Source organism: Rhinatrema bivittatum, chromosome 14 (genome assembly GCF_901001135.1).
Source record: "Rhinatrema bivittatum chromosome 14, aRhiBiv1.1, whole genome shotgun sequence".
In the NCBI taxonomy this organism is placed as follows: Eukaryota; Metazoa; Chordata; class Amphibia; order Gymnophiona; family Rhinatrematidae; genus Rhinatrema; species Rhinatrema bivittatum.
In genome coordinates this window covers 3,318,569-3,335,132 of record NC_042628.1, presented here as the reverse complement: position 1 = coordinate 3,335,132, position 16,564 = coordinate 3,318,569, and the positions used below count along the sequence as shown (strand labels likewise).

The 16,564-nt window shown below is 52.8% G+C and overlaps 1 protein-coding gene across 1 annotated transcript in view; it reads right to left on the bottom strand.

The window, feature by feature from the left end:
• The window catches only part of LOC115075899 (NADPH oxidase organizer 1-like), a 60,456-nt gene that overhangs the window by 10,197 nt on the left and 33,695 nt on the right, over nt 1-16,564 (bottom strand). The window lies entirely within an intron of this gene.

The following is a 16,564-nucleotide window of genomic DNA, read 5'->3' as shown; positions in this document are numbered from 1 at the left end:
CATACAGGAATTCCGGTATATAAAAATTTAAAATAATATAAATAAATAAGAAGTGCCAGGCTGGGTCAGAGCAAGGTCCATCGAGCCCAGCATCCTGTCCATAAGAACATAAGAAGTGCCAGGCTGGGTCAGAGCAAGGTCCATCGAGCCCAGCGTCCTGTACATAAGAAGGGCCAGACCAAGGTCCATCGAGCCCAGCATCCTGTACATAAGAACATAAGTAGTGCCAGGCTGGGTCAGACCAAGGTCCATCGAGCCCTGCATCCTGTACATAAGAACATAAGAAGTGCCAGGCTGGGTCAGACCAAGGTCCATCGAGCCCAGCATCCTGTACATAAGAACATAAGAAGTGCCAGGCTGGGTCAGACCAAGGTCCATCGAGCCCTGCATCCTGTACATAAGAACATAAGAAGTGCCAGGCTGGGTCAGACCAAGGTCCATCGAGCCCTGCATCCTGTACATAAGAACATAAGAAGGGCCAGGCTGGGTCAGACCAAGGTCCATCGAGCCCTGCATCCTGTACATAAGAACATAAGAAGGGCCAGGCTGGGTCAGACCAAGGTCCATCGAGCCCAGCATCCTGTACATAAGAACATAAGAAGGGCCAGGCTGGGTCAGACCAAGGTCCATCGAGCCCAGCATCCTGTTTCCAAAAGTGGCTAATCTAAGTCACAAATACCTAGCAGGATCCCAAAAGGTTGATAGATTCCATGCATGGATAAGCTATGGATTTCCCCAAGTTCACTTAATAATGGTTTATAGACTTTTCCTCCAAACCTTATCTAAACCTTTTTTTTATATCCAGCTACACTAATAGCTTTCACTACATCCTCTGGCTACTGTTTCCCAGAGTATCCAATCTGGGTCAACAGCAAGTACTTGCCAGATGCTAATAGTAAATTCCATTTCTTGGTGTTCACTCTCAGAAGGAAGAGATGGTAACACCCAAGTCTTCCTATTAAAATTGTTTAAATCATTCATTAATCCGAGACCATTTTTTCAAGCCAAAAATTCCACAGTTTAATTATGCACTGACTGTAAAAATACTTTCTTAAATTTGTTCTATGCCTGGTACTTGCTGGTTTCATGGATCAATACAGAGGCATAGCACAGGCGGCAGCAGTGCAAACTTCACACACACACACAAACATGCACGCTTGCCTGCATACACAGGATAGAGATTTCAGAAAATTCTCCATTGCTCTGCAAACAATTCCTAACATTCTATTTGCTTTTTTGGCCATCGCTCTAATTATTAGTTATAACTAGGATAATGATTATATTATTCACTAAGCTATTGCTTGTATTGTTATGATAGTTACATTTTGCCCTGTTCCCTACTTGTTATATTTTGATACTTTGTGTGTAATCTTACTTTATTTACATTGTTGTGATCCACAATGGTAGAATTCCTGGAGGTAATGATATCCAGATTCAAATGCCCTGAGTGTTAGTGTCAGTCCCTACTGCTGCGGGGCACACGACTTCCTCCTGCAGGCACGAGGCAGATCACAAGAAAAAAGTTGTGGTTTGCGAGAAATCAAAAGTGAATCTTAGTTCCTCATTCCCTCCGCTTTTTGCAGTAGATAACAGGAGAAAAGCTTCCGTAACTCAGGCCCTTAATCCCCTGTGGTGCAATTGATCCTGCTTTTTCTAACGGAAGATTACGAGAAATTGTTACAAATGATTTACTTAAGCTGCACCCAGGCTGTCACTGTTCAACTGGTGTCAGGTACCTGCTCCCTCGCTCTCATCGCCAACTGACTCTACGCTTTCCGTGGGTCATGCCCTCTCTCTGACCATGTTCAAGTCCAGTCTAAAAACTAGGGCCAGCCCTTCTATTAGGCAAACTAGGCAGCCCCTAGAGTGCCAAAATGTCAGGGGGGGCAGCAAAATCCCAGAAACGTTCGTGTGCCACCTGCCCACCTTTAAGGAAAGCACTGGCACAGAAGTGATGGGAAACGTTTTTAAACTTAAGGGCTGCCACTTCTTGAATGTCGATCTCGTGCATCGTGAGATCAGCAGTCAGGAGGTCAGACTCGCTGGCTCATGAGTTTTAAAAATATTTGCAGTGGCCCACTGGGCTGCTGGCAGAGCTCCTCTTGTCAGTGACCAAGGACTGTGGGAGGATGCCCTGGGCTGCTGGCAGAACACATCTGCCATGGCTGAAAACAGCTGGAGGAGGGAAAAGGGTAGGTGTGGGGGTGGAGAGAGAGGGTACTGAGCAGTGGGGGATGGTGAAAGGGGAGGGAAGAAAGAGAAGGTACTAGGTGGGGGGGGGGTGTGTGGAGATTGTGATGAGTGGGTGGGGGTGAAGAGAGAGGGTGTTGTGCAGGTGGTGGGATGGAGGATTCTAATATCTGCAACAGGTTGGATGTAAATGGATCGCCCTGGAGCCGGTTCTGTTCAATATTTTTATAAGAACATAAGAACATAAGAAAATGCCATACTGGGTCAGACCAAGGGTCCATCAAGCCCAGCATCCTGTTTCCAACAGTGGCCAATCCAGGCCATAAGAACCTGGCAAGTACCCAAAAACTAAGTCTATTCCATGTAACCATTGCTAATGGCAGTGGCTATTCTCTAAGTGAACCTAATAGCAGGTAATGGACTTCTCCTCCAAGAACTTATCCAATCCTTTTTTAAACACAGCTATACTACCTGCACGAACCACATTCTCTGGCAACAAATTCCAGAGTTTAATTGTGCGTTGAGTAAAAAAGAACTTTCTCCGATTAGTTTTAAATGTGCCCCATGCTAACTTCATGGAGTGTCCCCTAGTCCTTCTACTATCTGAAAGAGTAAATAACCGATTCACATCTACCCGTTCTAGACCTCTCATGATTTTAAAACACCTCTATCATATCCCCCCTCAGTCGTCTCTTCTCCAAGCTGAAAAGTCCTAATCTCTTTAGTCTTTCCTCATAGGGGAGTTGTTCCATTCCCCTTATCATTTTGGTAGCCCTTCTCTGTACCTTCTCCATCGCAATTATATCTTTTTGAGATGCGGCGACCAGAATTGTACACAGTATTCAAGGTGCGGTCTCACCATGGAGCGATACAGAGGCATTATGACATTTTCCGTTTTATTCATCATTCCTTTTCTAATAATTCCCAACATTCTGTTTGCTTTTTTGACTGCCGCAGCACACTGAACCGACGATTTCAATGTGTTATCCACTATGACACCTAGATCTCTTTCTTGGGTTGTAGCACCTAATAAGTGATAGAGCGGAAGGGTTGGTAGGAAACGTACAGGATTCTAATATCTGCGACAGGTTGGATGTAAATGGATCGCCCTGGAGCCGGTTCTGTTCAATATTTTTATAAGTGATAGAGCGGAAGGGTTGGTAGGAAACGTACAGGATTCTAATATCTGCAACAGGTTGGATGTAAATGGATCGCCCTGGAGCCGGTTCTGTTCAATATTTTTATAAGTGATAGAGCGGAAGGGTTGGTAGGAAACGTACAGGATTCTAATATCTGCGACAGGTTGGATGTAAATGGATCGCCCTGGAGCCGGTTCTGTTCAATATTTTTATAAGTGATAGAGCGGAAGGGTTGGTAGGAAACGTACAGGATTCTAATATCTGCGACAGGTTGGATGTAAATGGATCGCCCTGGAGCCGGTTCTGTTCAATATTTTTATAAGTGATAGAGCGGAAGGGTTGGTAGGAAACGTACAGGATTCTAATATCTGCGACAGGTTGGATGTCCCTGACGTAAAGTTCTAAGAGAGCTTGGCAGTGACCGAAACTGAAGGGCGAGTTACTGATGTGCGCCAAGCAGGAGAGAAATCTTGGGGTGATCATGTCTGATGATCTCAAGGGAGCAAAACACTGCAAGGGATGCAGGGGTGCAGAGCAAGGTGACCGGTGAGACCTCACCTGGAGAACCAGCTCTAGGCTAGACAGGCCTTGTGATCAGGGGCATGGCAAGCCCTGGGCATGAGTCAAACAACAGTGAATCAATAAAGGATTTTTATCTCTCTCTCTCTATATATATATATATATATAAACAATGACTATATGCCTCTGCTGGGCTTATTCAAATAAAAATTAATTCTGACATCAAAGCATTCAAACAACCACTCCTGCACACGGTTAAAAGCAATTACAATCCATGTCATCGTGCAATCCAGAAATGCTGCAAGAAGAAACCAAGATATATCAAACCCACATTCACCAATATTATCAGATGTCACTAATATGGTTTCTCACTGGACACAAAAGCCAAACCATCTGAAAAGTAAGAGTCTTCTCCTGAATCACAACAATGAGCTTCAACACGCCCCATGGGCAAACACGTTTATTGGCTAGGGCCCCAGGTCTCAGGGAGTCAAACCCAGCTCCTCCTCTTTAGGTGGTCTGCAGGGACCAAGAAGAGAGCAGTGACTGCTCCAGCTTCACCCCTGGCAAAGGGACCAGATTACATTCTGCTATGTCCACTTCAGTCTCATCTCCTCTCAACCTGCCCTCTTACTTCAACAGGCAAAACGAGGGGAGAGGCTTGAGTGGACAAACACAGCCTGCCATCCCAGGGAGAGGAGGAAGCAGGCTTCCTGGGTCACAAGGCAGGGAGCTGGGGGTGAGAGAGGAGGGGACACAGCCTGCCATCCCAGGGAGAGGAGGAAGCAGGGTTCCTGGGTCACAAGGCAGGGAGCTGGGGGTGAGAGAGGAGGGGACACAGCCTGCCATCCCAGGGAGAGGAGGAAGCAGGGTTCCTGGGTCACAAGGCAGGGAGCTGGGAGTGAGAGAGGAGGGGACACAGCCTGCCATCCCAGGGAGAGGAGGAAGCAGGGTTCCTGGGTCACAAGGCAGGGAGCTGGGGGTGAGAGAGGAGGGGACACAGCCTGCCATCCCAGGGAGAGGAGGAAGCAGGCTTCCTGCATCACAAGGCAGGGAGCTGGGGGGGGGGGGAGAGAGGAGGGGACACAGCCTGCCATCCCAGGGAGAGGAGGAAGCAGGCTTCCTGCATCACAAGGCAGGGAGCTGGGGTGAGACAGGAGGGGACACAGCCTGCCATCCCAGGGAGAGGAGGAAGCAGGCTTCCTGCACCACAAGGCAGGGAGCTGGGAGTGAGAGAGGAGGGGACACAGCCTGCCATCCCAGGGAGAGGAGGAAGCAGGGTTCCTGGGTCACAAGGCAGGGAGCTGGGGGTGAGAGAGGAGGGGGACACAGCCTGCCATCCCAGGGAGAGGAGGAAGCAGGCTTCCTGGGTCACAAGGCAGGGAGCTGGGGGGGAGAGAGGAGGGGACACAGCCTGCCATCCCAGGGAGAGGAGGAAGCAGGCTTCCTGCACCACAAGGCAGGGAGCTGGGGGTAAGAGAGGAGGGGACACAGCCTGCCATCCCAGGGAGAGGAGGAAGCAGGCTTCCTGGGTCACAAGGCAGGGAGCTGGGAGGGGGAGAGGAGGGGACACAGCCTGCCATCCCAGGGAGAGGAGGAAGCAGGCTTCCTGCATCACAAGGCAGGGAGCTGGGAGTGAGAGAGGAGGGGACACAGCCTGCCATCCCAGGGAGAGGAGGAAGCAGGCTTCCTGGGTCACAAGGCAGGGAGCTGGGGGGGGAGAGAGGAGGGGACACAGCCTGCCATCCCAGGGAGAGGAGGAAGCAGGCTTCCTGCACCACAAGGCAGGGAGCTGGGAGTGAGAGAGGAGGGGACACAGCCTGCCATCCCAGGGAGAGGAGGAAGCAGGCTTCCTGGGTCACAAGGCAGGGAGCTGGGGGGGAGAGAGGAGGGGACACAGCCTGCCATCCCAGGGAGAGGAGGAAGCAGGCTTCCTGGGTCACAAGGCAGGGAGCTGGGGGGGAGAGAGGAGGGGACACAGCCTGCCATCCCAGGGAGAGGAGGAAGCAGGCTTCCTGGGTCACAAGGCAGGGAGCTGGGAGTGAGAGAGGAGAGGACACAGCCTGCCATCCCAGGGAGAGGAGGAAGCAGGCTTCCTGGGTCACAAGGCAGGGAGCTGGGAGTGAGAGAGGAGGGGACACAGCCTGCCATCCCAGGGAGAGGAGGAAGCAGGGTTCCTGGGTCACAAGGCAGGGAGCTGGGGGGGAGAGAGGAGGGGGCACAGCCTGCCATCCCAGGGAGAGGAGGAAGCAGGCTTCCTGCATCACAAGGCAGGGAGCTGGGAGTGAGAGAGGAGGGGACACAGCCTGCCATCCCAGGGAGAGGAGGAAGCAGGCTTCCTGCGTCACAAGGCAGGGAGCTGGGGGTGAGAGAGGAGGGGACACAGCCTGCCATCCCAGGGAGAGGAGGAAGCAGGGTTCCTGGGTCACAAGGCAGGGAGCTGGGGGGGAGGGAGGAGGGGACACAGCCTGCCATCCCAGGGAGAGGAGGAAGCAGGCTTCCTGGGTCACAAGGCAGGGAGCTGGGGGGGAGAGAGGAGGGGACACAGCCTGCCATCCCAGGGAGAGGAGGAAGCAGGCTTCCTGCATCACAAGGCAGGGAGCTGGGGGGGAGAGAGGAGGGGACACAGCCTGCCATCCCAGGGAGAGGAGGAAGCAGGCTTCCTGGGTCACAAGGCAGGGAGCTGGGAGTGAGAGAGGAGGGGACACAGCCTGCCATCCCAGGGAGAGGAGGAAGCAGGGTTCCTGGGTCACAAGGCAGGGAGCTGGGGGGGAGAGAGGAGGGGACACAGCCTGCCATCCCAGGGAGAGGAGGAAGCAGGCTTCCTGGGTCACAAGGCAGGGAGCTGGGGGGGGAGAGAGGAGGGGACACAGCCTGCCATCCCAGGGAGAGGAGGAAGCAGGCTTCCTGGGTCACAAGGCAGGGAGCTGGGGGGGAGAGAGGAGGGGACACAGCCTGCCATCCCAGGGAGAGGAGGAAGCAGGCTTCCTGGGTCACAAGGCAGGGAGCTGGGGGGGAGAGAGGAGGGGACACAGCCTGCCATCCCAGGGAGAGGAGGAACAGGGTTCCTGGGTCACAAGGCAGGGAGCTGGGGGGGAGAGAGGAGGGGACACAGCCTGCCATCCCAGGGAGAGGAGGAAGCAGGCTTCCTGCATCACAAGGCAGGGAGCTGGGGGGGGGGGGGCGGGGGGAGAGAGGAGGGGACACAGCCTGCCATCCCAGGGAGAGGAGGAAGCAGGCTTCCTGGGTCACGAGGCAGGGAGCTGGGGGGGAGAGAGGAGGGGACACAGCCTGCCATCCCAGGGAGAGGAGGAAGCAGGCTTCCTGCATCACAAGGCAGGGAGCTGGGGGGGAGAGAGGAGGGGACACAGCCTGCCATCCCAGGGAGAGGAGGAAGCAGGGTTCCTGGGTCACAAGGCAGGGAGCTGGGAGTGAGAGAGGAGGGGACACAGCCTGCCATCCCAGGGAGAGGAGGAAGCAGGCTTCCTGCATCACAAGGCAGGGAGCTGGGGGGGGAGAGAGGAGGGGACACAGCCTGCCATCCCAGGGAGAGGAGGAAGCAGGGTTCCTGGGTCACAAGGCAGGGAGCTGGGAGTGAGAGAGGAGGGGACACAGCCTGCCATCCCAGGGAGAGGAGGAAGCAGGCTTCCTGCATCACAAGGCAGGGAGCTGGGGGGGGGAGAGAGGAGGGGGACACAGCCTGCCATCCCAGGGAGAGGAGGAAGCAGGCTTCCTGCATCACAAGGCAGGGAGCTGGGGGGGAGAGAGGAGGGGACACAGCCTGCCATCCCAGGGAGAGGAGGAAGCAGGCTTCCTGCATCACAAGGCAGGGAGCTGGGGGGGAGAGAGGAGGGGACACAGCCTGCCATCCCAGGGAGAGGAGGAAGCAGGGTTCCTGGGTCACAAGGCAGGGAGCTGGGAGTGAGAGAGGAGGGGACACAGCCTGCCATCCCAGGGAGAGGAGGAAGCAGGCTTCCTGCATCACAAGGCAGGGAGCTGGGGGGGAGAGAGGAGGGGACACAGCCTGCCATCCCAGGGAGAGGAGGAAGCAGGGTTCCTGGGTCACAAGGCAGGGAGCTGGGAGTGAGAGAGGAGGGGACACAGCCTGCCATCCCAGGGAGAGGAGGAAGCAGGCTTCCTGCATCACAAGGCAGGGAGCTGGGGGGGGGGAGAGAGGAGGGGGACACAGCCTGCCATCCCAGGGAGAGGAGGAAGCAGGCTTCCTGCATCACAAGGCAGGGAGCTGGGGGTGAGAGAGGAGGGGACACAGCCTGCCATCCCAGGGAGAGGAGGAAGCAGGCTTCCTGCATCACAAGGCAGGGAGCTGGGGGGGAGAGAGGAGGGGACACAGTCTGCCATCCCAGGGAGAGGAGGAAGCAGGGTTCCTGGGTCACAAGGCAGGGAGCTGGGGGGGAGAGAGGAGGGGACACAGCCTGCCATCCCAGGGAGAGGAGGAACAGGGTTCCTGGGTCACAAGGCAGGGAGCTGGGGGGGAGAGAGGAGGGGACACAGCCTGCCATCCCAGGGAGAGGAGGAAGCAGGCTTCCTGCATCACAAGGCAGGGAGCTGGGGGGGGGAGAGAGGAGGGGACACAGCCTGCCATCCCAGGGAGAGGAGGAAGCAGGCTTCCTGGGTCACAAGGCAGGGAGCTGGGGGGGAGAGAGGAGGGGACACAGCCTGCCATCCCAGGGAGAGGAGGAAGCAGGCTTCCTGCATCACAAGGCAGGGAGCTGGGGGGGAGAGAGGAGGGGACACAGCCTGCCATCCCAGGGAGAGGAGGAAGCAGGCTTCCTGGGTCACAAGGCAGGGAGCTGGGAGTGAGAGAGGAGGGGACACAGCCTGCCATCCCAGGGAGAGGAGGAAGCAGGCTTCCTGGGTCACAAGGCAGGGAGCTGGGAGTGAGAGAGGAGGGGACACAGCCTGCCATCCCAGGGAGAGGAGGAAGCAGGGTTCCTGGGTCACAAGGCAGGGAGCTGGGAGTGAGAGAGGAGGGGACACAGCCTGCCATCCCAGGGAGAGGAGGAAGCAGGCTTCCTGGGTCACAAGGCAGGGAGCTGGGGGGGAGAGAGGAGGGGACACAGCCTGCCATCCCAGGGAGAGGAGGAAGCAGGCTTCCTGCATCACAAGGCAGGGAGCTGGGAGTGAGAGAGGAGGGGACACAGCCTGCCATCCCAGGGAGAGGAGGAAGCAGGCTTCCTGCGTCACAAGGCAGGGAGCTGGGGGGGAGAGAGGAGGGGACACAGCCTGCCATCCCAGGGAGAGGAGGAAGCAGGCTTCCTGGGTCACAAGGCAGGGAATTGGGGGTGAGAGAGGAGGGGACACAGCCTGCCATCCCAGGGAGAGGAGGAAGCAGGCTTCCTGGGTCACAAGGCAGGGAGTTGGGGGTGAGAGAGGAGGGGACACAGCCTGCCATCCCAGGGAGAGGAGGAAGCAGGCTTCCTGCATCACAAGGCAGGGAGCTGGGGGTGAGAGAGGAGGGGAGAGATGCTGGTGTGGCAAGAAGGGTAATGGTGTGAGAAGGGATGAGGAGGAGGTGATGTGAGAGGGGGGCTAGTGATGGGTGAGGTGAGTGTGGCAGAAAAGGGAGGGAAGGTTGGGGAGGAAAAGATGGGAGATACAGGAGGAGGGATAACTTCCGGGAAAAGCAAGCCTGAAATTGGTTAAATTAAGAGTTTTAAAATAAATTACTAAAACCTGGGGACCCTCCATGAAAGTAAGGATCAGCAGATTCAGAACAGATCCTAGGAAGGACTTTCTCACTCAGCGCACGATCGCGCTGTGAGATCTGTTCCAGAGGATGTGATGAAGGCAGTGAGCATAGCAGGGTTTAAAGGGATTTGGACAAGTCAAGTAATTATTAGCCAGGTGGACTTGTGCAAGCCGTCACTTATACCTGGGAGTGAGCAACAATGAATGGATCTACTCTTTAGGATCAGTCTTGGACTTCCTTCTGCCCCAGATTGGCCACTTCTGGAAACAGCTTGCCAGGCTCAGCACGGCACATCTTATGTTCTTACATTCTTATCTGGTCCTCTAGAAGGGTCCAAATCACCTCAGCAGGTCAAGAGTCAACATGGCAAACGGGGAGAGCCCTGTGACTGTGGTGAGAGGCAGCGATGCTCCACCTTTTGGGATTCTCACTGCGTAAGGATGGATCCTGCCCAGTGCGGAATTTTGCTGAGTTCAACTCATAAAAGCTGAAATGACCTCGCTGGTGAAAAGAAATCGGACTCGGGGGATTGCACATGAGAGCTCAGGCTGCTTCCTTGCAGTGACCCAAGTGCTCGCTGCTTATCTTCTCTGGGGCAGGAACAGGAGGGCAGCTCTGGAAAGGGCAGAGCAGCAATCACCCTCAGCCTCCTCCCCCCTCCCCCAGCCAGCAACAACCTTAGTCAATCTGTACTCAGACCATACACACACACAATGCAAGCAGCATGAAAGGGGTTAACTTCCCAGACATGAGAGAGCTTGGCAGGATCAGAAAGTCATCCCCCAAGCCCCCGTCTGGCAGCGGTTCCTGGAATATCCTCGTCTCTCCTTATTGCCAGCTGCATCAATAAGCAGATAACCTGTCATTAAGGACTTCTGCGCTCTTCTCTCTGTTTCTTCAGGATCAAAAGTGCCCTTGGCTGTGGCGGAAGGTCAGGAGCGATAAGACCTGTCACCCGTCAGCCTGCACATCAGCACCCCTAATGAAAGAGGCAGCTGCTGGCCAGGACAGGAGACTGAGCCAGCCACAGAGACTTCTGCAGCACTTCCTCGGCGTTAAACAACTCTTTGCAAGGTCACTAGCAGGTAGCTATGGCCCTCCTGTAGATAAGGACCCTGACTGGTAAAGTAACATCAAATTCTTCTAAAGAAAGGAAATAAACTTCACTTTCACTGGTTCAGGTATTGAGCACACGGCTCTAAGTCACCGGAATAGGTGGGAGAGTCCTGGTTTTTCACTATTGAGAAACTCCCAGAATCCAATCAGGGCTGCCTCACCAATTCTTTAATTCTGCTCTAGGTATAGGGGTTATTCCCCATGAGTGGGATTCAGCGGACGTCAGGCCAAAACTCACATTCAGGTTAGTAAGAGAGGGAGAGAAACACTATCCAAATTATTCACACTGAACTCACCAATCACACACACCCAGGACTCACCAACAGCAGAATCTTTACACAGAAAGTGACCCTCATTGTCACCACCCACTCCACAACCCCACTGAACTCACCAATCACACACACCCAGGACTCACCAACAGCAGAACCCTTACACAGAAAGTGACCCTCATTGTCACCACCCACTCCACAACACCACTGAACTCACCAATCACACACACACTCAGGACTCACCAACAGCAGAATCTTTACACAGAAAGTGACCCTCATTGTCACCACCCACTCCACAACACCACTGAACTCACCAATCGCACACACCCAGGGACTCACCAACAGCAGAACCCTTACACAGAAAGTGACCCTCATTGTCACCATCCACTCCACAACCCCACTGAACTCACCAATCACACACACACCCAGGACTCACCAACAGCAGAATCTTTACACAGAAAGTGACCCTCATTGTCACCAGCCACTCCACAACACCACTGAACTCACCAATCACACACACTCAGGACTCACCAACAGCAGAATCTTTACACAGAAAGTGACCCTCATTGTCACCACCCACTCCACAACACCACTGAACTCACCAATCGCACACACCCAGGGACTCACCAACAGCAGAACCCTTACACAGAAAGTGACCCTCATTGTCACCATCAACTCCACAACCCCACTGAACTCACCAATCACACACACACCCAGGACTCACCAACAGCAGAATCTTTACACAGAAAGTGACCCTCATTGTCACCAGCCACTCCACAACACCACTGAACTCACCAATCACACACACTCAGGACTCACCAACAGCAGACCCCTTACACAGAAAGTGACCCTCATTGTCACCACCCACTCCACACCCCACTGAACTCACCAATCACACACACCCAGGACTCACCAACAGCAGAACCCTTACACAGAAAGTGACCCTCATTGTCACCACCCACTCCACAACACCACTGAACTCACCAATCACACACACCCAGGGACTCACCAACAGCAGAACCCTTACACAGAAAGTGACCCTCATTGTCACCATCCACTCCACAACACCACTGAACTCACCAATCACACACACCCAGGGACTCACCAACAGCAGAACCCTTACACAGAAAGTGACCCTCATTGTCACCACCCACTCCACAACACCACTGAACTCACCAATCACACACACCCAGGGACTCACCAACAGCAGAACCCTTACACAGAAAGTGACCCTCATTGTCACCACCCACTCCACAACACCACTGAACTCACCAATCACACACACCCAGGGACTCACCAACAGCAGAACCCTTACACAGAAAGTGACCCTCATTGTCACCAGCCACTCCACAACCCCAATGCACTTTTACTTAAGGAAACAAGCAGTGACGTGGTTTCAGGAATGCTTTCCAATGTGGGGATCCATATTCAATGCAGATAACTTGTGAGTTATTTGGCTAAATGCTGACTTGAATATTTTGGGCATAGATCTGGCAAAGGTTTCGCTGGATATCTTATTATCTGGCTAATATTTAGTTGGATAATCTAGGGGGATTCTGGGGATATTTTTGGGCAGTTAGCCAGATTAGTTATCCAGCTAGGTCCTGAGTGGCCAATCGCAAGTATCCAGTAGGATCCCAAAGAACAGGTCCAATCCTTCCTGCTCAGAACTAAGGATAAGCAGTGGCTTTCCTAAGTCTACAGTAATAGTGGTTTGTGGATTTTTCCTCCAAGAACTTATCTAAATCCTTTTAAAACCCAGTGACACTAACTGCTTTTATCACATCCTCTGGCATCTAAGAGGTTTATAAAATCATAAGTGGGGTGGTAGGGGTGAATAGGAAATGGTTATTTACCCTTTCAAATAGGACTAGGGGACACTTCATTAAACCAGTAGGTAGCAGATTTAAAACAAATTGGAGGAAATATTTTTTCACTTAACAGAAAATCAAGCTGTGGAGTTTGCTGTCAGAGGATATGGTCAAGGAATCTAGCATAGAAGGGTTTAAAAGGTGCTGGTGTGAGAGAGAAGCTGTTGGGCAATTCTTGCCTCTTGTCTATCTGTCTAATCCTGCTAGCACTATGGCTTTCTGCTGAGGCTCACTGGTTCATCTTCCCAGCTCCATGCTCTGTACCTCCTGCTGGAGGCCATGCACTACCTGTTTTGTTTGTTATATTCTGGCTTCACAGACTCTTGTTTGCCAGAGCTTGAGTCTAGTCTTGATCTTGTGCTCCCAGTCTCTGGTCCTCATGGCCTAATTTGAGGCCTTGTGTTGACCCTATTCTTGGGCCTGTGTATTCTGATGTCCTTGACTTGCCTTAGTCTTGTTCCAGCTTTCTTAGTCCGTTCTTGTTTAATCCTAGTTTTGTTTTGTATTCCTAAATCCGGTCTTGGCTTAGTGGGTGCCTTTTTGTGTCTAGTTCCTGCAGCAGCCTTGCCTGCTTCTATGGACACCTTCCAGTCCTCTGATGTATCTGCTCCTGCTTTGCTGTCTACGAGTATCTGAGGGTTCAACCCAAAACGAAGGTGACTGGAACAGGTGGAAGACTCCTGCATCCTGTCCTGCTTCTGGGCTCATGCCTCTTCTAGGTCCAGCCCCACTCCTGCAGTAGTCTCCTGACATCTTCTGGAGAAGTCCATAAGCAATTATTAGCCAGGGAGACTGGAAAAGCCCCCACTTATCCTTGGGAGTCAGGAACAAGGAATGATTGCTTCCCAATGACTCGACTTGGCCACAGTTCAGTTGATGCCTACTGTTGAATACGACCTCTGTATCCTGACTTTATCTGTTGATACATAGCTATGAATGTTACTTTTGTAAACCGTTGTGATCTTTTCATGGAACGACGGTGTATAAAATACCTAAATAGATAAATACTGCGTTAAACAAGACAGAGGAGCATAGCTGATGTCACAGCAGCATGTCAGACACAGTCAAACACCCTAGAAAGAAGAGGAGAGCTGTGTGCAGGGAAATACAGGTCCTTCATAAGGCACTAGGGCATCTCCTGGTATCTGGAAACAGGGGCCACACCAACCTCTGGACTAGAAGCAGCATTGTGTCAGGGTCTGGGAGACTCAGAAAGATATAAATAGAGGAGATACTCATTACCGGACTGATTCCAACCATGGCAACGCCTCGAGAAAAGCCGCGTTCCCACACAATGGACGAGTGAGGACCCCTCTCCTTCTCACACAGAAATATAGGAGACAAGCGAACCTAACTTATCAGACCTAGGACTGATCTCAGAGGAGCGTCTGCAGGAAGCCCTGCGGCTCTTGGTCAGACTCTCAGTGGGAACCCGTGATGCCAGCCAGGGTATTGGGTGCCAGTGGTGTAGCAAGGCTCTCTCTGGTGCCCAGGGGCCACTATATTTGTGATGCCTCCCCTGCACACCTTCCCTTCCCACCAACACCATCCTCCTTGTAGAAATGCTTAAGGTCACATTTCAAATAAACTCTTCTTCTCAACAACGCACCACCCAGGGGTTTTGAACCCTTCCCACCACCCTTCCTCTCGCTACACTACTGTTTGGTTCCCTAGGCAATCCTTCAGTCTTACACTCGCTCCCTCCTACCAGTGGCAGTGGCTCCAGCTCAGCGCTCCCCTCCTATTGTAGCAGTGACCAGCACAGCACTCCCTCCTACCAATGGCAGTGACCAGCTCAGCGCTCCCTCCTATTGTAGCAGTGACCAGCACAGCGCTCCCTCCTACCAATGGCAGTGACCAGCTCAACGCTCCCTCCTATTGTAGCAGTGACCAGCACACCGCTCTCTCCTATTGTAGCAGTGACCAGCACACCGCTCTCTCCTATTGTAGCAGTGACCAGCTCAGCGCTCCCTCCTATTGTAGCAGTGACCAGCACAGCGCTCCCTCTTATTGTAGCAGTGACCAGCACAGCGCTCCCTCTTATTGTAGCAGTGACCAGCACAGCGCTCCCTCCTACCAATGGCAGTGACCAGCACAGCGCTCCCTCCTATTGTAGCAGTGACCAGCACAGCGCTCCCTCCTGTCAGTGGCAGTGACCAGCACAGCGCTCCCTCCTATTGTAGCAGTGACCAGCACAGCGCTCCCTCCTACCAATGGCAGTGACCAGCACAGCGCTCCCTCCTATTGTAGCAGTGACCAGCACAGCGCTCCCTCCTGTCAGTGGCAGTGACCAGCACAGCGCTCCCTCCTGTCAGTGGCAGTGGCTCCTGCACAGTGCTCCCTTCTTTGACAGTATTGGCTCTGGCTCAGTACCTCTGAGGGCCTTGCACTGAATTTTGCCACTCCTAAATTTCTGGCATGCTTGGTGACCACCTAGTTTGTCTAATGGAAGCACTGCCCTAATGCCAGCATCTTTATGTGGTGTCCAGGAACACTAGTAGGGTGGCACATAACCAACATTTAAAGAAGCCATAGCTTTTGCGTTTCCTGAGCACACAGAAAGGTAGCCTGTGCTTTTCTTGTTCCAATAAATAGCAACCGTTAAAGAAGGGCCAAGGAAATGGAATGGCAGGTGTGCCTATTTGATGATGTGGTGTGGTTACAAACTCCTGTACTGGTCTGCATTCCTGCTAGGAATTGTGGCAGCAGAAGGTCATCCAGGGCATCCTGTCCTAGAGGATACCATGCAAGGTGGTAGGGCACTTGCAGAAATGGGATCTAGGAAGGGAGAAGGGATGAGGTTCCAGTGCTCCAAGCCATGCTGCTTTGTGCTGATGTGTGAAGTAGTGAGGATGTGATAGCACTGGCGATAAGGAGCACATGTGTGGTTAAGGTCCTCGGAGCGCTGTCCCTTCATGGACATGGTCTCCATCCATGGCTGTCACCATGGATGGAGACCAAAGAGTAACAGGTATTTCTTTATATTTGGACACCATACTGATTTCTAAGCCATTCATGATTTTTTTTCTCTCACTGTAGGAAGTAGTCTGGCATGTATATGAGAGCGCTGGGATTTTCCCCAATGATTCCTATGGAGCGGAGCCAAATAAGTGTTGGAGAGAATATGCAAATAAGCAGAGCTGTAACGAGGCATTCATATCAGGAACAATGAGATTCTCATAGTCTCGTTCTCATTCAGACCCTTGCTCCTTGCTCCATGCAAGTTCACCCCCTCCTCTCTGACCCCCAGTCCATCTTCTCTCCTTCAGAATGGGAGGAGGAGCGCATCTATCTTCCTGGATTTTCATCCGCTGCCGGTTCACATTTGTGTTTCTGTCAGCTTTTCTGCCCTGGGTGGCTGCTCCTCTTGTCCACCTCTAGTTAGGGCCCTGCAACTGAACTGTGGGCGGCGGTTTTTAGCTTCTTGCCTGTTCTTACTAATGCCACAGCTCACACATAAACTTTGATATTTCTCTGCCTTTTTATATAAAGGAAATATCGCCGGGGAAACATCACGTTTCAAAAGGTCTTAGGAAGGTCATGCACTGATCATTTGGATTTTAGATCGACTTACTCACCTTTCCATTGTCTCAGAGCTTGCTCACCCCAAATGCCAAGAAAGCTCCACCCAGAGTGAGGTGTACTGGGCATGTTCAGTGTCCGGGTAGAGTTTGTACACATTGATCTCTCACCCCTTACTATACAGTAAGTGCTTTGTTAGTTCAGAAAGCCTCCCAGAGAAAGAGGATT